This window comes from Nipponia nippon, unplaced genomic scaffold (genome assembly GCF_047370975.1).
Source record: "Nipponia nippon isolate SJK-2023a ecotype South Korea unplaced genomic scaffold, ASM4737097v1 scaffold_1, whole genome shotgun sequence".
NCBI lineage: Eukaryota > Metazoa > Chordata > Aves > Pelecaniformes > Threskiornithidae > Nipponia > Nipponia nippon.
The window spans coordinates 114,318,977-114,340,824 of NW_028262290.1; the positions used below are offsets into that span (position 1 = coordinate 114,318,977).

The following is a 21,848-nucleotide window of genomic DNA, read 5'->3' on the forward strand; positions in this document are numbered from 1 at the left end:
CCAGGTGATCTGCCACTTCTGGATTTTATAGTACGTGATAACAAGAGGATCGCACACTCCATTAAATCTGGACAGCTGCTGTTCATATGACTGCAACCCAAGGGTCTGAACTAAAATCCCTGCAAGTGACTGACCTGGACATCCTGACTGTCCAGCACTGAGATGGCAGTGGTGGGAAAGACTGGCTAGAAAACAAGCCTTGTCACATTTTAATCAGTCATTATCTCAGCTTGAATGCCTTGTGCCAGGCTGATGGTACAAACCAGCCTTTCCTCATTCTCCAGTTACGCTCCAGCAAAGCTGTACTGTAACTGTAGCACTGCACCCTGGCCAGTACGGGTAATCAAAGGGTGAGGAGTATTTTTGGTCTGGAAGAACTTTTCCTGGTTGGTAAATGGCAGGGAAAGTGAGGAAATGGGAGGAAACAGCTATAAAGAGGAGCTACCTGCCACAGAGCCTGATTTCAAGGATGGTTGTACTGAGAGTGGAGGGAAGCACATTCCGATTTCTATGCATGGTGGTGTGGATGGCTTTTGCCTGGGTTAAGGCTTCAAAAGAAAAGACCTGCATGGCTCAGCCTGGGATCCACAGGAGTTTGGGATTTCAGCACATGGACCCAAACTAAGGGTGGCCCCTGTAACCTTCTGGGAAAAGCAGTCCCTAATCGACTTCAGCTAAGTTAGATGAGTTACGTCAAAACTCAGGCCTCAGCAGGACTGGCCCCAACAGAAAACCATTGAAAAGTCTTTTGCTGACTGCAGTAAGCTTTGGAGAGAGTTCTCACTAACGGGGCACAAATAATCTAGCAATACGCTCATGTGCTCAAGGTGAGAGAGGAAAGAAGGATGGAAGTGCCAGGTGGTGACCTAGGCACTGTGGTGCTCTCTGCTTTTCCCCAACTACAAACACTTCCTGGTACCAGGGTTTCTGCAAGAGTTAGACATAGACCCAGCACGAACCCTTTAGAATATGCACATGCAAACTGGTCAGGAAAACCATCTTGCCATTCCTCCTTCGAGTAGAAGTCCCATTTGTGGAGTAAATGAAGGAAGCATGGATATTTGTTTCCTCAGTAATCTCCTAAAGCAAGTTGCAACAATCTCAGGGTGATAAGGAATGTGGGAGACGTGGCAGTCTGGTGTGAAAATGCACAGGAGAAGATTTAAAGAGAGAGAAAGAAAAACTCTGGACGAGTTAAATATTGTTTTATTTCTCACTCAACAGGCAGAGAAGGCAGTGCCACTGTTTTTGCATAATGTCCCCCTAATCCCCCTCTGGTGAAGTGGCATCCCACAACAAACATCTTTGGGAACAAGCATACAGGCAGAAAAGGGGTAAAAAGACGGGGAATGGGCACAATGATTTTAATTTAGATTACTGAATGATGCAAGAAAGCTGCCTGGGGGAGAAGTCCTTAGAGAAAATGGTAAATCTTTATATTACATGACATTAATTACACTTCTACTGTTAGCTAACCCTATTACGGTATTGTGTATAGCCACAGAGGATGGTACTTCTGTGGTGTCCCTCCCAATAAAGAGCTGTCTTGCAGGAGGCCCAGGGGCCCAGCCATGGGGTTTAGTGCACTCTGTGTCACAGCTCATAAAGATTGCCTAATGCACTTCCTTGCAAGTACTTTTCTTTACGACTTTTACCAGATTAGAGGCGTGGGGAGGGGCAGGATGCTCATTAACTTATTCTTTATTGTGAGGTCCTTTAACATGGGCCACAAAGGAGATGTCAATACCTTGGCCCAGACGTCCCGGCTAGACCTCTACTGGCGGACTGGGAAAGCATTGCAACACCAACGGTGCAGGGTATTGTGACTAGCCACATCACTTGTGTTGACTTATCCTCCAGCATAAGACCTTAGAGCACAGACCTCAACATAGCTATGGGACCTAAGCCTCAGCCTGCATTCAGAAAAGTGGCAAAAGTTCATTTTTTGGTGTGCTGCATCACTGGGAGACCAGCAATGACTAGCATGGATGCAGGTGGCAATGGACAAGAGCAGAGGTTCAGGGCTGGAGCAACAAATGTCAGAGAAACAGAAAGAAAAAAGCAAGAGAAGACTAGAGGGCAAGAAAAGTATGATTAGCCAGGCTCTGAGAAAATACCACAAGAAAGAATTTGGTCCAACCGCTATCACGTAAGAGCTTCAGACTGTGAAGAGAAACAGTCTCGTAACATTTGATCCCTCTTTCTCTCAGGACAGTAGGGCTCGGCCAACACAAATTAAATTGCATCAGTTTTTGCCCTGATAAAATAGCTTACAAATCCCCTGTCTAAACACTATAGTGCAAAAGGTGTAACAGAGATATCAAGCAAGGTGCTCAAGAGCAAGATCCAAGTAAATCAAAAGCATCATCAAAGCAAATGTTTTAACAGAGATCTCAAGGTGCCCAAAACTTACTCTGGCGTTGAGTGATTGCAAGTCTCTCTCCCCAGCAGCTGAAGGAACCACTGATGGGTTGAAGATCAATTAACCCACAGAGGTGTTGGGTGCCAGCGAGAGTGTGTGAGCTGCTTTAGGAGAGCAAAAGCAAGCCAAAGATTTAGGCTGGTCCCCGACATGGGTGAGGCAGCTCGCAATTTCTCTCAGCCGCTTTTCAACAGCAACTGAAACAGGCTCTCCCAAGAGCCACGAGCTGGGATATGTGCAGGCAAACCACCTCGTGCAGTGCCCAAGGGACACAGCCTGCAGTTGGCATGCCAGCCTAATCAAAAATGCCTTTTTCAAAACAACGATGGGATGGATAAAAGGATGAAAACCAGCCAGTTGGTACTAGAGAAAAAGTGGATCTTCTAGATGCAGCTGGCCTGGGCTGGGGACTATCTGCGCACTGCAGAGGTAACTCTTGCTGGGAGTTACTGCAACCCCTCCTCTACCAACTGAACTTCACAGGGGACTTCTCTAATCCCAGGCTTCCTGCACCAAGCTAACCCTCTCATTTTGCTGGAATTGAATGAATGCTGGCAGAAAATATTGGGTCAATATCTTCTGATCAGCTGAGAATGACAGCCAGTATCAGGAAAATACATTATTGAAAGGCTTAGCTAGATTTGAAAGCAAGTCTTCCCACAGATCATACTGCAATTATACTTACGCCCATGTATGCCGCATTAGTAGTGGATTTCTCCTCATGTACTGCAGACATCCCGTGCTGGTTGCTCAGCAGTGCAGCAAACTCATGCTATGGCAGACTCTTCCAAAAATAACTTCCTGCCCACTAGACACGCGTTGTGCACTTGCATGTCCACTTGCTGAGCTGTAATCAGTGCAAGCACACGTACGTGAGGAATGCAACCTGTATACAGACTGAACTTGAAATGTGGACTTTGGATGAACACTTTGCAGGTATGTAATGCTTTTCAATGCAAAAATGAGACTTGGTCACCGACAGATATCTACAAACCCCCCTGTTTTTACAGTTTGAAGCAAAAAAAATATATTTCAGCAGGAACTTTGGAAGTGAAAAATGTCGTTCAAGTGTAATTCTTGCTATAATTCAGTGAATTCAATTAAAAAAAAAAAAAAGCCATACCTGATTAATTCATTTTGGAAGCTGCTTTTTCTTTTTCAAAACGAAAAACAGTAGAGCACAGCGTAGGAGACGCAAGAGGCCTAGGAATGAGGGATGTACAAATTAGACATGCTGCTCTAGATCAGCCATTTTCCATAACAACACTCACTCAGAGATGGTCATAAAGAGGAAGTGGGGAAAAAAAAGGTAAATAAAGATGTAGGGCAGTTTTATGTCCTGTAATTAACTGTCAATACTACCCTGAGGGAGAGAGATGGCCTGTAAAGGACAAAAACAATTTAAAAACTCGATGCTGGGCTATTTCTTGCATGAAACACCCCCGATCCAAAATGCCACCTAGCAGTGTGTGCAAATCTCTATGACAGTTTCACTTGTGTAGAAAAACTTCAGCAATCCTTTCAGGGACTAAACTGCCATGGCTGGAAAAGAAAATACTTCCCACATGGGAAGAATAATGATACAGACAGGACTCAACTATGTTAGAAAATTCTTTGAAGGTTATACTGTATTGCTGCCCCTGATACCACCATTTCACTGTCAAAGGGAGAGCTAGATAGCACTTTTCCTGAATAATCCATGATATTTTTCTCCTGAGCAAGTTTGCCAAAGAGAAGGTACTTGAGCAGCAGGACCCCAGTACTACGTGGCTCCCAAAGGGCAGTAATTTTCCACACCATCTCCTGGGCACCTTTTAAAGTTCTCCCAATTTGGCTCAAAAATTTTATCTGTGATATACAGCTTAAAAGAGCATCAGCAGTGCAAACATAGCCTGTTTTGCTACAAATGCACGTCTCATGACCCGGTCAGGTTCCTGAGTACCTCCTTCAATGCGTGCCCTGGCAAGGCTTTCCCAGGGCTGGGACATTCATAGCTCCAGCAAGGACTGGTCGTCTCCTCCCAGGGAGACCCCTGGTGATGTCTCTCCCCTCTCTGGGACTGCCTGCTTTCACAAAACTGGCAAGAACAACATGCCTCTGAGATCTGGCCTTTTCTAGCTGGGTTCCCACCCAACCTGCCAAGTCCAGGAGTTACCATCGGGGTCAGCAGGGGCAGCCAGAGCACAATCACTCCATCCTCACTTCCTAGAGAAATGGTGGAGAAAAACCTCAAATGCACGAGCAGGAGGAACGTGAAATGACCAAATACAACAGGAGAAAAAGATGCTTTAGGAAGGGGAAGGAGAGCTCAGGGAAGGTTCAGACTCCTGAACTAGAGAGTAGCTAAGCTAGTACCTCGGAGTTTTAGCCCCACAGCTCTCCCATCTGCTTGCTTACAGCTCCTGCATCCCCATCCCAGCCTGCCCAGGTTGTCGTGCAACCTTCCTCAGTGGACTTCTAGCTGCTCTGGATGCTCCCATGCAGGGGAGCCACAACCACCGGAATGGGTAGGGAGGTTGTGAATCCCCAGTGCCACTGTCTAGCAGGTTACCAAGCTGGTTTTTTTCTTGCTTCCCAGCTCTTGAAGGGATCCCTGGGAGCAAAAGGATGAGAGGGAAAAAAGGAAAGGGGGGAGAGAGGCTGTGGTGGGAGGAGGGGCAGAATGGAGTTATGCTCACAGCTTTTCACAGCTGAAAACAGACCCCACTGCTGGTAATGTGAGAGGGCTGGAGCAGGCGCCAAATGGATAAGGCTGTAGACAGTGGGGCCAGAGCGCTGATGCTTGCCAGTACCTGCAGATAGGAGACAAATAATTGGCACATGTTAAAAAAAAAAAAAAAAAAAAAAAAAAGAAAAAAGAGGGGGAAAAAAAGAAAAGACAGGGAGAGAAAGACAGACAGAGTTGTTAGATGTCCGTATTTTCTAAACGTGTCTGGCAGGAGCCCCTGCAAGGAATTTAATCAGCAAGAGTTGTTTAAACTGGGCTTTGAAAACAAGCCCTGTGCTGCTAGTAATGAACTTCATATCATCTGCAACTCCTGTTTGCTGACGACATTCAATTTGTTAATTCTGCAGCTGGTGATAGGGGTCAGATATGAAAGTGACGATTGTTTTTTGACGTTCCAACCCCTGCTCACATCTTTCTAATTAATCCTTTTAGGAGCCACCAGCAGATCAAGAGAAGTGTGGGGAGGGAGGGAGGGGAGGAGGAGAGAGAGACAATTTTTCCGCGCCTGCCCTGCAGCTCCTTGTCCTCCCACTCTGGTGGAAAGGAGGCGCAAGGGCATACCTGCTACTTGGTCCTATGAGCATGAGCCTTTTCAGGCTGTCTTAGAGAACTTCAATGTTGGGAAGGCGGTATTAAAAAAAAATGAAGGCTCACCTTCCCCCTAAAACAGCCATTTTAAAATCTGGCGAGTATTTAATATTAACTATCTCCAAGGTGGGTGAGATGGCTGGTGGAACTGACGGTGGGGTAGGAAACTATTCTCCCACTAGCTTAGCATGCTGATATGGGGCTGGTGAGATCTCCCCAGGGCTGTTTTAACCAGCTGAGTGTGTGCAAGCCACACGTGGACCCAGCATTTCAGTGCAGGCTCGTAACAGCCCCATCAGAGAAGAAATCATGGCCTCAGGAGGTCTGGCAGTGCCCAGGGAGGGAGGTGGGCAAGGACAGGCAGGTGCTGCCAGGGGATCAGAACGGCCCAACCATCATGAGGGCTCATGGTGCACAGATGACTTTGAGGGAAACAGCAAAAGGGCTGGTGGGCAGGAGATGTTCCTGGCTTGCGCAGCGAGCAAACAGGAGCGCTTTGCAGTTGTCAAAGGCTTAGTCTCCCTCCAAGGAGATTTTAACTCAGGAGCCTGAACTTCTTACCTAGAAAGCTATTTAGGGTGCTGAAGCCACTGCAATGACCATGTGTGCCTTGGAGAGGGCCAGCTGGAGCACAGCAAGCACATGTGGACCAGGACAGCACCATTGAGTGAGAAGGACAACCAGAGAAAGCCAGAGGGCTGGGCAATGCCCTGAGGCTGGCCTTGACCAGATGAAGCCCTGAAGCAGAGATATGTCTCTGAAACCTCTTGCAGTTGGCATCAAAACTGTTCACACTGTGTTCCTTGCATTTTGCTCATGGCATTAGGCTCATCCCAGGTTCATCTGGTCCCTGGTGGGTTCTGCCACAGGTCCCTGGTTGTGCTGGGAGGAGCGAGTGGATGGTCACCAAAGCTGGTCCCAGTTCACTGTGGACTTTGTCACAGTGCCCTACAGCAGAACTTCAATCCAGATGTGGTGCAGTGAGGCCTGTGTCCATCTGCAGAGGTTGGATGGAGAGGCCTTGCAAGGCAGAAAAGCCAGCAGTCAAGAAAGGAGAAATTTTATAAAAGGTGAGAAAAGTAAGAGTGGAAAATTGCCTGAGTGACAAAATTTTGAGAAGAGAGGAAGGCTTGAGGCTCTGCACAGAGATTGCTGGCATTGGGGAAAGGCAGAAGAAAAAAAAACTCCCTCTGATTAGCGCTAGGCTGAAAAGAAAGAATTTTTTAATGGACAATCTCGGTCTTTCTTTCCCAGTCCACCTCAGCGCTGAGGTTTGGACTCACATGAAATAAATCAGCACCATCCTCCCTAGAGCAGGAGAGCCCTGGCAGACACTGGACCTGTTCTGGTTCAGAGCTGCAGAAACAGCTCTGGGTTCCTGCTGCCACAGGAACGTCCCAAGGATCAGCACCCTGGGGTGCTGGCACAGCTGGGGATGCACAGCTGACCATGTGCTCTATTCCAACTGGACCCAACACTGAACCTTTGGATCAAGTGCAGTGGCCCTGGTTCCTCTCAAGCAAATGGAGAGCCACAAGCTCATTCTAGCTGGGTACCTGTTGGACCCTGCTTTGTCTGTGGCCAAAAAATCTAGCCACTTGCTTATATGCTGTCAGTGCTCCAATTTTCCTGTAGAAGAATTTTTCACTTGACTCATTTTATTAATCAACAAGTACTCCTGTGGCCTCATAAGGGTTTATCCATCCAGTATAAACTTGCAGTATCTGGTATTGTGAAGAGAAGTCCAACCAACCACCATTAATGTTTATCTTCTTTTTTTAACAGACTTTATCAGTATGAATTGATTTGCACATAGAAAGAAGGTCTATTGCTCTTTCACTCCAGACTCTAAAAATCAGTAAAACAGAGGCTCAGTTCTGCTCTTGGCATGTCTGGAACAACATTAGCTTCAATTAAATTAGCCTAAATTTACTACAGTAGGCCCATGAACAACCTTTGCCTTTACGGTGTCTCTTCAGTTTGTTCTAAACTTTGTGCAGAAAAGCTAGGAAAATAGTGGGTGGGGAGAGGACTGAATGCTGCAATTAATTTGATGAGTCACGTGAAAAGATTAACAGCAAAATAAAAGTACTGAGTGGCACTCACCCAAAAAGGACATTATGGATGATCATGCTCTGTGATTACCACCCAGGGCAATAAGACTGACCATCTCCCTTGAGGCCTAATGTTCAAAGGGCGAGTGCGCAGCATGCACTTAGTGAGACATCAGATCTCATGAAGTTGAGCACACCCCAAAATGGAAACACCAAAAAGTTCATGGCTAGCCGCTTGAAATCTCAAATCGAAAGCCTTTCAAGCACCAACATCATGTAGTTATCTGCATAGGTGGCAGATGTAAAACTAGATGCCACATCCCAGTGACAACAGGAAACTGGTATTTCCCTGTCCTCGATCAAAAAGAGTTCTTTGACTTCTGTCATTTGGTTGGTTGAGTCTTGGCTGAATTATAAATTAAGAGAAGATCACCAAAGACTGATGTTAGCATAAGGAACTCTGTTAAAAAAAGGATACACTAAAAATTACTTAATGGATCAGTGAATAAATTTACATCAAACAAGAACCACATGATCTGCAAAGGTATTGTTAGAGGTGGAGGTATCTTCCTACTGGAGCATCACTACCTGCCACTAGCAGGTAGCTCACTACTGAAGCCTGCTGATAAAAGAAGACGGCTATCTGAGGGCTGCCCAAGGTTCCTGGTAGACACCAGCCCCACAGAAGACGAAGATCTCTGCTATATCTGCTGGTGATGAAGGACAAATGACTGGAAGGAAGAGGCTGCACTGGGACATCAGCAATACAGCTCTTTGGGATCAAACAGCATTTCCCCATCTGATAAGCAGAAAGCAAGAAAACAGAATCATACGTGCCTGAAGGAAGGGGTCATGCAGTGAAAAACTACTAGAAATGACTGAATTTCTCATTCTGTTTGTAACTACATGCATTGTTATTTGTTAATAGGTTTTCACCTGTTGTATTTGGGAACATGAGCATGGCTTTCACTCATGCAAGATTTATAGGCTTAACTTATCTGCTTATGAAAAACCTGTTGGCCCTGAACATCTCTGCAAGCAGCAATGCAAACAGCGGCAAGTGGTTCATGGTATCCACTCTGCTTAGCCAGAAGCATGAAGCACTTAGTGAAAAACATTATCCTTTCCAGTGTTTACGTTCAGCTTGAGCACATCTTAGCCATTTTATTCTCTGTATGGCTAAGTCCCACAGGTACCCTGTCATGTAAAAGACATGTTGTTTATTATTTGAGTGTTAACAAAGTACTTGAGTGAAAAAGTAATCTATTTTTGGGGGTGGGGGGTGGGGAACCAACCAAAGCAAGTATGGCAAGAATCGCCAGCTCCAATAGCAACAAGGGGATCTTTTACTGCTCAACCCACTGCAGAGGCGTCCCCATACAAGCCTTGTATAGGCAGTTGTACCTCTCTAGCTGCCTCTCAAACTGTGGCTTTCAACTTGCTACACCAATTTCCTCACTCCACCATTCCGGCAAGATATTTCTTTGAAATCCAAAAAACATTTCCTTTTATTAAATAATCACATGCATGGTTATAAATTCGATTTTAGGGCAATCCTTCTGATTTTCTCAGGTGGGAAAAGGCCTTTACATCCACCCAGAATGCCTAACACAATAAGGAGTCACTCCCACACATTGTCACCCTGTTTTCTTAAATATTTTCATTTTTTTACCAGACATGTCTCTTGCCACAATATGAGGTTGTAATAAATAAGAAAATACATATTTTAAAGAAACACACCCTCTCTCTGAGACACATACACAAAGGAAATGCAAAGCATTTCTAGATAGAAAACAGCTAAAAGGAGTAAAGTCAACAAGGACAGTGTTTAAGTAATCAGCATTCCCAGATAGGTGATGTCAAAATGGTAATTATCCTTCCAGAGCTGCCTGAAAATCTAAAGCAGGAGCTGAATGTCCAAAGAACTGTATTGCACTGCTCTCACCCTGTGCGGGTAGAGAGTACATCTGGAATAATGTGCTCACAAAACGGTCTTCATCTTCCACAGCCCTCTGGGGCTCTATGGAAAGGGTGTAGGTGGCCCAAAGGGACATAATTACGAGTAAAGGAATGAAATTAAGCACAGTAACATTTGCGCTGTTTATCAGGACAAATTCCCAAGCAATGAGACACAGCTGACGTGAGGAACAGTGTCCTTAAGGAATCAATGGGAGCTCCATTAAAGGTTATGTTAGATAAAGCAAGCTGTGCTACAACTTGGAAAGAAAAAGTTTCCAAATACTCTGATTTCTTCTACAGAGTGAAATGGCAGAGTCTCCACTGGGTAGCAAAGTTCCAAAAACGCCTTTAGGTCTCTGACTTGTTTAGGTAACTGCTTGGAGAGCAACACAGCAGAATTAGATTGTGTTAAAACAGCATTATTCGGCAGACAAATGTTGTCTTAGGCACTTTGGACCGATGTTATCCTCTTGCATTTAGAGCATAGGCTCTCTGATTAATCATTTACATCTGCCCTGCCCCATTGCTCCAGTCTTGGAGGGGCTCCGAGGATGCTACTGCAGTACAAGCAGTCAAAAGCAGGTTGGTTGAGGTGGCAGATTCCCAGTTCGTATATGATGCTATTTGTCCAGGTCATTTCTGTTTAGGTCTAGCCATGGACAAAGAAGTCTAGCTTTAACCATGTCCTTCAAAAACATTAGGATTTATTATAATAATTAATATATGTGTATATATATATAAATATATATAAACTCCTTGGTGTTTCCAGTATTTGTATTCAGTCATACTAGCCTGAATTCAGACATGTCCTTCCCAGGTAACACATCACCCTGATGGACATCGCAGACCTGCTTCTGAGCTGAGAGCATGTCCCATCTCCTAAAAGTGACAGGACCCATATTGCAGACCATAACTTGCAGGTTTGGGTTTTCTCTTCTTTCTCTCAGCCTGAGAAGGCCTACAGAGTTTGGGAGGCTACAGTTCAATAGGCGAACACAGGATTGGGAGAAAAAGGACAGGTACATGAAGCTACCCACTGAGCTATCTAGACCCATGTTGAGGAATCTGAATGAAAGCAGCTTGACCTAAAAATAAACACACAAGAAATGAGACCCTTCCAGTGAAAAGTCTGCTTAAGGCACACCACTTGGGAATGACAGATGACAGGAATAGCTAAATCAGCTCTGTGTTACAGAGCAAGGAAAAAGTCTTAATTGTTGCTGTGAGCAAACACCTACACCAGGGCCTGGACGTGTTAGAGAGACAGTCCCTGCTGTCCAAATGCTGTTAAAACCTTCATAATTAACATTATCCATAGACATCAGTTTTCAATACTAAGATTTTAACAGCATTGCACAGCAGACTCTCCAGTTATTTACAGAGATCAATTTCCAACTTGGGACCAGAAAGATATCCACACCAACAAGTGAAAAAATGGAGGAAGCAACAGAGAAATAGCTTAAAACAATACTGATATTGTGCAGCATCACGAACACAAGATAATCGCCCTTCTCTCCTCCTATAATGAGAGGTTTGACCTGTGTCCCACAGGTTGAAAAGGGACAAGTGACCCATGTACCAGCGGGCCCAACTCTCTCGCCAGCAAGTGCCAATGCATTTTGCATTAGCACTTCACACCAGGAGACCCTGAGTCCCAGCACCAATGGGGCTGGGGGGGTGTGAAAAACCTCCAGAATACGCTTTCTCACAGCCTGACAGATAACTTGCTGTGAAACCAAGAGAGTCATATCATCCAGGACGTAATATCCTGTGTTATAATTCAGTCATCGAAGGAATGAGTTGCTACTCACAGATTATATACAAAATCCTTAAAACTACTATTGAAAAGCAGTTTTGCTTTGAAACAGAACTTTGCTCCTCATGCAGCCTATTCCCTAAATCCACATAACATCTAGCTTGTTCAACACCCTCTGGAACAACACAGCTCAGCTCAGCTGGGTTGAAAAACAGAAAAGAAAAAGACCTGCTTACTCAATGTTTTCATTCTATGGAGTTTACTTTGTAAAAGTATCAGGTAAGGAGAGGAAAGCAGATAGAAATGTTTTAAAATACAAATACTTTAAAAAAAGGAAAGGGTTAACATCAAGGAGGTTATTTTATTTCCCAAGGTCAAATCCAAGATGCTCTGAGTGAGCAGCGGTTGGGGACAAGGCTAAAGTAGTAGGTTTCTCTTTAAAGAAATGCAGACCAAGTAGCAAAATATAGACTGAAAATTAAAGTGCAAGAAGAGAAAAATGCTTAAATTAGCCTGGGGAGGTCTATCTATCTGAGTCTTGCCTACACTAGACAGGGCTTGCTGGAAAAGGGAAAACTGCAAAACTACCAGTAAATTGCCCTACTGGAAACACAACCTTATATTAGGAAAAAGGAGCCTTTTGGCTGGTATGACCCGATACAGTTCCTTCAAGTAAGCAAGCCAAGTTGGGGAAAGGATTCAGCTGCTGCTGAATCACTTACCTGCACCTGCTGCTTGATGGGGAATGGTGTTGGCTTTGCTGGCAACAGTTAAAATCTTGGTATTTAAAACTACCACTGGCATTCTTGCACACAAGCCTGGCAAGGCAGTAGGAAGTTTCATAGACTGCTTTTCAAAACAATACAATGTCCTGGGTGGCAGAATTTATGATTTCTACATACCCTCCTTAAAAAAAAAGAATAAATTCTTTACTTGAAGTTGAAAAGAAAATTGATTAGCTGCAAAATTTTAAGTGTAAATATCCAGAGGGAGGCAGAGATACCAAGGGAACAGGGGAAAGTGGAGGCTGTGGCCTTCTGTCCCTTGGCATGGAAGGATTTGAAGCCCTCTTTAGCCTGTCAACAGACGGTCCTGGCACAAATTACCCTGTTTCCCCTCCTGATCCTTCCCCAATTCACAGGTGCTGCATCTCAAATACAAATCTTGAGCACAGGTCCAAAGCCTTAAGCCCTTCCAAATTCCCCTCTCCCAGTTGGCTCAGCACCTTTGGGACAACAGGGGACTATTTCTGCAATCCAGTCTCATGATTTTACACTTTTCAAACCTGCCCTTCTACCTCCAATCCTTCCCCAAACACCATCTCAAAAATCTGTTTTTAACTCATTGCAACGGATCTACAGCAAAGGCTTGTGAAATGCTGGCCTAAAGCACATTTCTTCACCCAATTCTGCAGCTTGTAAATATTACAGTTTTGTTCTATGTGGCCTCTACTTTGAAGTTTCTAATAGAAACTATGGACAGGCAGACACCACCATTTTGTGGCCAGTGCAGTGCAGGTGGCCAGGGATGCTGTATCCATTTCCTCCCAGTATCTGTTTTTGCCAGTTCTCATTTTGCTGTTGCCATTGGTGGGGATGCCCAAGATGGCTTAAAAGAGCTAGGCATCCAAGTCTCTGTTTTAGACTGTTAATGCACACTGCTTGCAATTCATTTGCAAATGCCCAGGCTTAATCTAACAAGGAGAGGGTCATTTTAGCTGATGGTCTCTTTGCCATTTATAAGTGAAGAAACCTATCATGCAAAATACACCAGTAGAGGTTTCCGATAAAGACACTAGTCTCCATTCAGTCAAAGTGGTAACTTTTTCCAGGACAATCTTGATTTTCTACTACCAATCTATGGGTCTCAGAGATATATTATGCATTGCAGCTTTCATATTTGTGGCCTGCAGTCATAGGAAAATTATCCTTCAAAAGTTAATTCAGTAGGACCGCAATATGGGACTTGCTATTCAAAACAATAGGAACAAAACATTTATTCTTTTCCCTAGCTACCATGGCTAAAAAAAAAAAAAATTAAAAAAAACTAAAAAAAAAATAAAAATCAGCTTTATCTTCTAGAAATGTCACATGTGCTTCATGTCCTTCAGAATCCATTGATTTCTTCTCTCTTCTTCCCCTGGAGTAATTGCCCAAACCTTTTCTGTCCATCCACACTTTCTCTACCAGAAGCTGCAGAAGCATTCACTATCAGTGTATGTTAGAGGTGCTAACCTAAAGAGACAATATTAATGAAATAAATAAATCTATCTGTACAGCCTCTTCTGTCTTTTTCGTTTTTACTTTTCAGAAGACAGGGAGCAGAGGAGGGATTTCCACAATGGTATTGTTTCAGATTAGTATGAAGAAAATCCTTGATCCTTTCTGTGTGCTTGGAAGCCTATAGTAATCATATTAATCCAGGGTCCCTATTGCTGGTTAATGGAATTCTTTTAATATTGACCCAAGTTTCCAGTAAATGGATTTGCATTGATCTGATGATGTATAGAGCTCAAGTAAGTCTATCTATGTGTAAGCAAATTAAAAACCTTAAGCCTATACAGCCAAACTGTATAATCCCATGCTGAAAAATTGATCCTCTGATACTCTCCTGGGGACATTTTTTTTCTTTTTAGGTAAAGAGACACCTTCAATTTCATTGACAGAGAAAGAGATCAGCATAATATTCGAGAGAGAGACACATAACATATTTCACACTCAACAAAATCCAGTTCAAAACAACCAGAATAAGTCTTTATAATTAGAAACTGCACCTTGTATTGAGGAACACAGCACTGCAGTTGGAATGAATATGTAACTGTGTGGCTACAGCATCACTCATCCTTGCTTTCCTGCCTGAGCACAGAGTTTGATATATTTGACAGAAGAAGGTTACCACAGCCTTGCAGGAATGGCAGCTGTCACCAAATTCAACACCAGCCTCACCCAAACCATTCCCCTTTGAAGTCAAGTTGGTCTCAAGTGTGCCTTATCCCTGTCCCAGCATAACATCAAACATATAGATGTCAAAACACTTAGTAAGTAACATTGTCCTTGCTGCATAAATACGGTGATACTGAAGATGCATCCATGAAACCTGTGGCAATAGTAATGCAATCTACAAATCTGCATGAGAACCAGTCTCTGGCCACCACTGTGGCTGTTCACGGCCACTGAATGGGGAGGACGGGCACAGCAGAGGGAGCGGCTGGAGCTCCAAATCATGGTTTCCAAAGGCACTCCGCCTCAGAGGCGGCTTATCCCGCATCTAGCAAGAATTGTGTTCACTTGGCAGCCTCTCTTCTAAGGGAAGGCACCAGTACAGTCTTTCCTTTCTCTGCCAATATGTTCGTTAATTACGTTCATTAGTTAAACTGGAGATAATCCCACTTCACTATCAGATGGGGCCAATGGGTTCAGAAAGCAGCTGAGGAGCAGGAAGGCAGACACACACGTACACCCAAAGAAGTGGGATGGCTTAAGCTTTATTTCCATAAGAAATTAGGCTAAAAAATAACTGTAAAGCCTGACTCAGTTGCTCAGTTGCCAACTCAGTTTCACACACATTTTGACCCTCCAGGACACCTGCACTAGAGGTAATCCTTGTCTAACCAATTCCAGGTTACTAGCACAACGCTAGAAAAACCACAACCATATCCAAGATGCCAAACTGCATGTAAAGATCAGTCTACATTTTGGCAGCCCAGACAGAGCATCTGTAATTTGGGGGTCACTTTTACGTTACCCAGTCAATACATGCATATACCTCTGTTGTGTGCTTATAGTTTGTGAGTACAGATTGAGTAGAAAAAACACAAAAGCCTGGCAAAAACAGTGGTCAGGTTGGCAGAGCTCATGAAGCATTTGCAGAGGGGATGGAGGATGAGCAATATCTCAATGCTTACCTTACTGGGTGGGAAGGTTACAGGTGGATCTGTTCAAGAAATGGAAGGCAGCGTGATTCTGTCATGTAAAAGACGCCTTTTTAGAAACACTAATTAGCATCAAACACCAACCAATAATTTTTAAAACCTCCCCATTATAAGCATGAACAACTGCAGCTTTGCAAACTGAAGCAGGTGTTGGAGGATGTGGAGATCTTCTGACTGGAAGATCTATACCTCCTGTTTCCCCATGTGTAAGCATCACTTCTTTGTCAATATCCAGATTCATTCAAAACAGTGTATCAGCAAAAATAGCATCTTTTTAGTTACCTAGTATTGCATGCCATGATCCCTGCGTGTATTTCAAGAAGTGTTTTCACTGCTTCTGATTTGCACTGCTAAGCTGAGACTCAGGACTGATATCCAGCCTCTGTTCTCCTGTGCACGTGACAGCTCTGCTGGAGGAGTTCCAAATGCAAGGTTGGGGTGGTTTTCTTTTGATGGGTTTTCCACATGTTTCAGTAAAAGCAGCGTAATACCTTGCTTTCATAATGAGGTTTACACTTCTCAATGATTTCTCAAACACACACACATGATTATAAAGTGCTAAAATAATTTTCCTGCAGGTCAGCTCCATGAACTTGCTTTGGGGTGACAAGAGTGAAAGCCTCCATATCATCACCAGCCCTAAATAGTTAGCAGAACAAATACAGACCATCCCAGCATCAAAGGAAACCCGCTGCCTGCCAAGAGCTCAGTGCTGCATTATGGCTGTCTTAAAATCAGTGGAAATTTAATGGGATACTAAAGAAAAAATATCAGCATGGCTTTTTAAAACTAGTCTTATCATAAAAGCAGTAAATTTCTGTCTGCACAGAACAAAAGAGCCTTGCCTCTCACTGCCTATTAAGGGTAGGCATTACCTGCTACATGCTTACCTGCAGGATCTCCAGGGAGTGTAAGAGACAAACAACCTCTCTTTCTCCGGGTGCAGGAGTCAAACTGAAAATAAAGGAGAGTAGTATGCCCTGACCCCTCAGCAAGGCGAGGGGCTACCTCGGCTGGCTGTGCAGACCCTCAGGGCTGGGGCATACTCCTGAGTCCTGCCTACCTTGGTCTTCTGCCCCAGCCCCGAGCTGGAAGGTGACCTGCAGGAAACTCAAAAAAAAGCCATTACTGTTTTGTGTCAGCTCAGAAAACCGCAACAGGGCCAGGCAAGGGGGAAAAAAGGCTGGAGAGGAAATCAAGGAAATTCACTTTGGCAGAAACTAGCAAAGCCTTTTTCTGAATGTTAACTATCTAATTTAATGAAGTCTAGAGATCAGTAGAGACAATTGTCACTGCCAGCTTTGATGCCAATCACAGCTCCGGAACAGGAGCCAGCAAATGCATCCAACGTACAAAGGGGAAAACAAAAACAAGGCAAGGATTTGACCCTTTGCTCTCATGATACTTTAAGAAGAAAGATCATCTTTCAAAACCGTGCGGAAAAAAGTCTTCCCAGTCAGAACAAGTCAGCAAGAACAAGGAGGGAGAAATCACAAGGCAAAAGAGTACAGAATTGTAATTTCTTTCTGTCCGTCTGTAGTGCCTTTAGGGCCATCATTGGGAACACTTATGGGCTGAAAATCTCTACATGGGCTGGGAAATTAGGAAAGATTTTTGTAATCCACATCAGGGGAGCAGGTGTCTACTTTCCCCTTGCAGGCAACTGTAAGTCTGCTGTGCCTTCATGGCAGTCCTCTTCCCTTGGGAACACACTGCTCCTGTGCTGGTGGGATCCTGGTATCCTTAGCTCCTTCACTCCCCTCACTGCATCCTTCAGAAGGCACATGGTGAAGGAGGTTTTTTGCATCTCTGCTAGGTATATACAAAGAAAGTCCAAACCTCTCTGCATCGAGGGTATAGCTAAGCAAATTAATATAGTCTGATTTCTTTCAAGCAGGGATTTCCATAGAGATTTTCAATGAAAATTTTAAGAGTAATTTTGATTGCTTATCAGCAGTCCTCAGACTGGAAATTCATTTTCATCTCCATTTCCTTTTTAAAAAGAAAGGGCAAAAAGTTGTTTTTTTGACTTCACCCTGCAAATGCAGAAAGAGTCTCTCAGAAATTCAACATGGCCCACAGGCCACACTTCAGCAGCGTCTGCTCTTAGGTCTGCAAGTACAAATGCTGCCCATCACGAGGACTTGGAGAGCTTGGGGTTACCCACTACTTTCCTGTGTGCACCTGATGGTCACCAAAAACGCATCTCCTACACAGATTCCTGTGTTACTACTGTCTACAAAGACTAACGCAGCTTGATGGAAAGGTACTAGATGCTTTCTGGGTGTTCTGAACCTGCTGCAGGCATCTAGGCAAGGAGAGAAGGTAGTCCAAGACCCCAATTTTAAAGACTGCAACTAGAGTACAGCACTTTGGTCTACATCAGGGCACTCAGCCAGCTTTATCACTAGACAAAATTTACTCAGGATGTTAATATAGATTCCCCAAAATAAAGTTACAAAGATGGCCAAACAACATTGTTTGGATTATTATGATTTTACTTCCCAGGAAGGACTCTCCTTAGCACTTCCAGTATTTCAGCTCCCTTGGGAGGGTAGCTGACAACTTCCACTTCTTTCCTGAACATCTGCAGATCTGGACTTCCCAGTCTTACTGTTAAACATAGTTTAACATATCATTCTGGACAATCTGCTCCCTCCCTAGCCCAAGGACCTCTCTCTTCTTTGCTCTCTTGTTCTCTTGATGTACCCTTCCTTCTCTGAAATTGTGCTCTGGGGAAGCTCTGTAAGGGAAAACAGCACTTCATACTCCCTCCCAAAGATTAGGAACCTCAGGTGTGCCCATTTCTTGCTTTACATTACTTTTGCCTGCCTACAGCTTCCTTAAAATAGTCACATCATGAGAAATTCTGATGGTACTAAAAATGCCCTTAGACTGCATAGTGTTCCACTTACTAAGAGGTCTGAGTGGAGTTTCTATCAGGCATGCAAACACAGAGGGTGATTCGGGGATGGGATTTACCCAAAGGTACGGTCCTTACCTTGCACTCAGTTTTGGAGGAACCCTGTCACAATGCACAAGCATCCATCCTCTCTCCTGCATGCTGGGATACTCATGAGAAATACAAGATCCTAAATTCTTCTGTTTGACTTTCCCTTGCCTTCTCCCTTGTCTTTCCACCCAAGCTGTAGACCTGAATCCCAAATCATATGATCTGAAGGTCAGGACCACATGGATGCATACGGAGAGCCCATGACCGTACAGTGCAAAATCACCCATTTCCAACCTTCATCCATCTTCCATGTGTCCCATTAGAGCAGCACTGACAGCAGTCACCAAACTACATCATGAGTCATGACAAACCAAACAGCAATAGACCTTGGCAGACATAATCCCATCCAGGCCAGTCATATATTTTCCACAGAAGCTATACAGGAATGCCTGTCAGCGTTTAAGAGGCATTTGGACAATGCCCTTAATACCATGTTTTAACTTCTGGTCAGCACTGAAGTGGTCAGGCAGTTGGACTAGATGGTCATTGTAGGTCCCTTCCAGCTGAACTATGCTATGCTATTCTTCTTCCTACCTCTTCCTTTCTCTACCAGCAGACGTTGAGGAAATCCCTGACGCCATTTCTTCCCAGCCCTGCACTAGCAGAAGGCACTGAATGGGTAACCACATCCCAGCCTAGGCATTGCCTCTGTCATTTCGTGGGAAGGAGGCACGTACCTTCTGATGGGGGTGAGAGCTCTGGATTGTCTCAAGATAATTGGACCATCTGAACAAATCTGCAAAAAGCAAGTGTGAAGTGAGGTTTTTGAAAATCTTCTGTGTTCATCCAGTTGAGCTGGGTTTCCACAGGATGGCAAGAACCCACATCTCTGACCCTAGTGAGCCTCAAAGATCAAGCCCTCAGTCTGAAGCAGGATGTGCTCCTCAACTAAATGGTTGCAAATCTTTTTGAGGTGAACAATACCTGTTCATTTCCCATGGATTTTTTTTTGCTCCTTGTACTCATTTTTAGAAATGCCTGAGCTGTTTCCCATGGAGAAACATGCTAAAACAAAAGAGCCTGAGAACAGCAGGACTCCCTCAGAGAGAAGGTCCATCTGGCCCAATACTCGGTCTCCAAAGTGGCCAACCATCAATGTCTCCAGGAGAGCCTATGAGCAGCACAAGTCATCTTCTGCCAGGGCCCTGGACCCACTCATAGGCCTCAATGGCTGGGACCGGCCTGACCTGGGACCCCAGCCCCACCGTCTCCTGTCAAGGGCCCAGGGCACGTGTCTCAGCTGGGCCTGGGGCCGACTGAAGTCCCTGCCTGAGCCATGTTGTAGGGATGCCCGTCTCTGCCCCTGTCTTCTGGATGAGCCTCGGCCCTGCACTGCAGAGAGCTGCTCTCCTGGATGGAGCCCTCAGGCCTCAGGCATGGCTTGGCATCCATAACTCTAGGCATAACATAGCATAACTGTTCTATTCTATTCCCTGCACTCACCATGAGTTGAACAACGATGAGACTGTTATTTGCCTAAAATGCCAGGGGTTTTTCAGCTCCAAAACGACTTTCAAGGACACATAACACAAAGGTTACAAGTGGAAACAGGATTTTATTTTTATTTGTATTTTTCTGAATATGTTTCAGAGCCAATGCTCACAAGCATGAACACAATGCCCATGTGTAGCCAGGAGCAGGCTGATGAGTTCTTCACTTCAGCTTGAAAAAACATCCCTTGTAGCCTGGCAAAGGCAAGCCACAGAGCTGCAGAAAGTAGCAGCAGAACACAGGCCAAGCAGTCCCTGTTTCCTGAATAGTGAGAATATGAAGAATGAGGATGAGGACCAACTACACACAAAAGAAGGAGAAGAAGGAGATGAAGGAGATGAAGGAGATGAAGGAGATGAAGAATAAGAAGACAATGACAAAGATGATGACGATGAAGATGATGACAACAAAGACAATGACAAAGAAGACGACGACAACAAAGGCAATAACAAGAAGATGACGACGAAGATGACAATGATGATGAAGAAGACGATGACAAAGAAGGCGATGACAATGATGAAGAAGATGATGATGACAAAGAAGACGACGACAAAGAAGATGATGACAATGACAAAGAATGAGAAGAAGAAAAAGAAGACTACAACGACGAAGGGGAAGAAGAAGGCGGCGAAGATGATGATGATGACGGGGAAGTAGACAATGAGGAAGATTACGATGACGACAACAAAGAAGAATAAGAAGAAGACAATGACGATGAAGAAGAAGAAGAAGAAGAGAGAACAACAATGACGATGAAGATGAAGACGACGACGACGACGGTGGCAGTGACAAAAAAGAAGATGACAACGGTGGCGAAGAAGACAACAATGATGAAGAAGAAGACGACGATGAAGATGAGGACGAAGATGACCACGGCAAAGAAGATGACGATGATGAAGACAATGACGAAGAAGAAGACAACAACGAAGATGATGAAGAAGAAGAAGCCAATGACGAAGATGAAGAAAAAAAAAGAAGAAGAACTAGTACTTCTTCTTTTGTATGTGGTTGGTCCTGATCCTCATTCTTCATGTTCTCACTCTTCAGAAAACAGGGACTGTTTGGCCTGTACTCCTGCTGCTGCTTTCTGCAGCTCTGTGGCTTGCCTTTGCCAGACTAGTAGTAGTAGTAGTAATGTGCAGTACCATGGGCTATTTTCCAAAGTATGACGCGTATCAATGACGAGCATACATCTGCCTTTCAAAACTTGCTCTGCCACTGTGCTTCTGGGGCAGTGGTGCATGAAAAGGGCTCTCATGCCTGCCCGGCACTTGGATTGCACGCAGGGAGAGCTGAAAAGTGGCAGCTCTGGATGGTGCAGCGAGCCTGGAGCCCTTCCAAGCCCCGGCTGTTTTGCACAAGCAAGAACCCCTGGGGAAATGGAGCCAAGGGAAGAGCAGAGCTCGTGCCTTTCCAAACCTGCCATGGGCAAGAGAGGCAGGGAGAGGCAGGGCACGAGCGGCGCCTCGGAGGAGCAGGAGCAGCAGGCAGGGACTGAGCGGAAAGGGCCCAGAGGAGCCCTGACAAGGGGCTGTGCTCAATGCTACAGAGGACAAGAAGCAACCCCCAGGGGCCACCCTGGGCCTGCCCTGGGAGTCTGGAAAGCTTCCTCCCCCCGGATGCGGGGCACGAGGGCCACCTTCGTGGAGCAGGAGCAGCAGGCACCTAGCCCAAATGGCCCAAAGCAGCCCTGGCAAGTGCCAGTGCTCAACGCTGCAGAGGAAGGCAAAAACCCCCGGGGACACTTGCTAGCCCGCCGTGGGGAAAAAAAGCCTTCCTCCCCCCCAGCTGCAGGGCACGAGAGACCATCTTTGTGGTGCATGAGCAGCAGGCAGTAACCTAGTCAAAAGGGAGTAGAGGAACCCTGAGAAGTGGTCATGCTCAGTGCTGCAGAGGAAGGCAAAAA

General features: G+C 44.9%; 1 long non-coding RNA gene across 3 annotated transcripts in view; it reads right to left on the bottom strand.

Annotated features, from left to right (window-relative positions):
• LOC148057568 (uncharacterized) overlaps positions 1–21,848 on the bottom strand; it is an 86,871-nt gene that overhangs the window by 13,798 nt on the left and 51,225 nt on the right. For all 3 annotated transcript variants that reach the window (XR_015700120.1, XR_015700118.1, XR_015700121.1), the window contains exons 4-6: positions 5,101–5,214; positions 3,546–3,625; positions 3,108–3,269 (exon numbers count right to left, since the gene is read on the bottom strand). This is a non-coding gene — a long non-coding RNA (uncharacterized LOC148057568). The remainder of the gene's footprint in view (positions 1–3,107; positions 3,270–3,545; positions 3,626–5,100; positions 5,215–21,848) is intronic.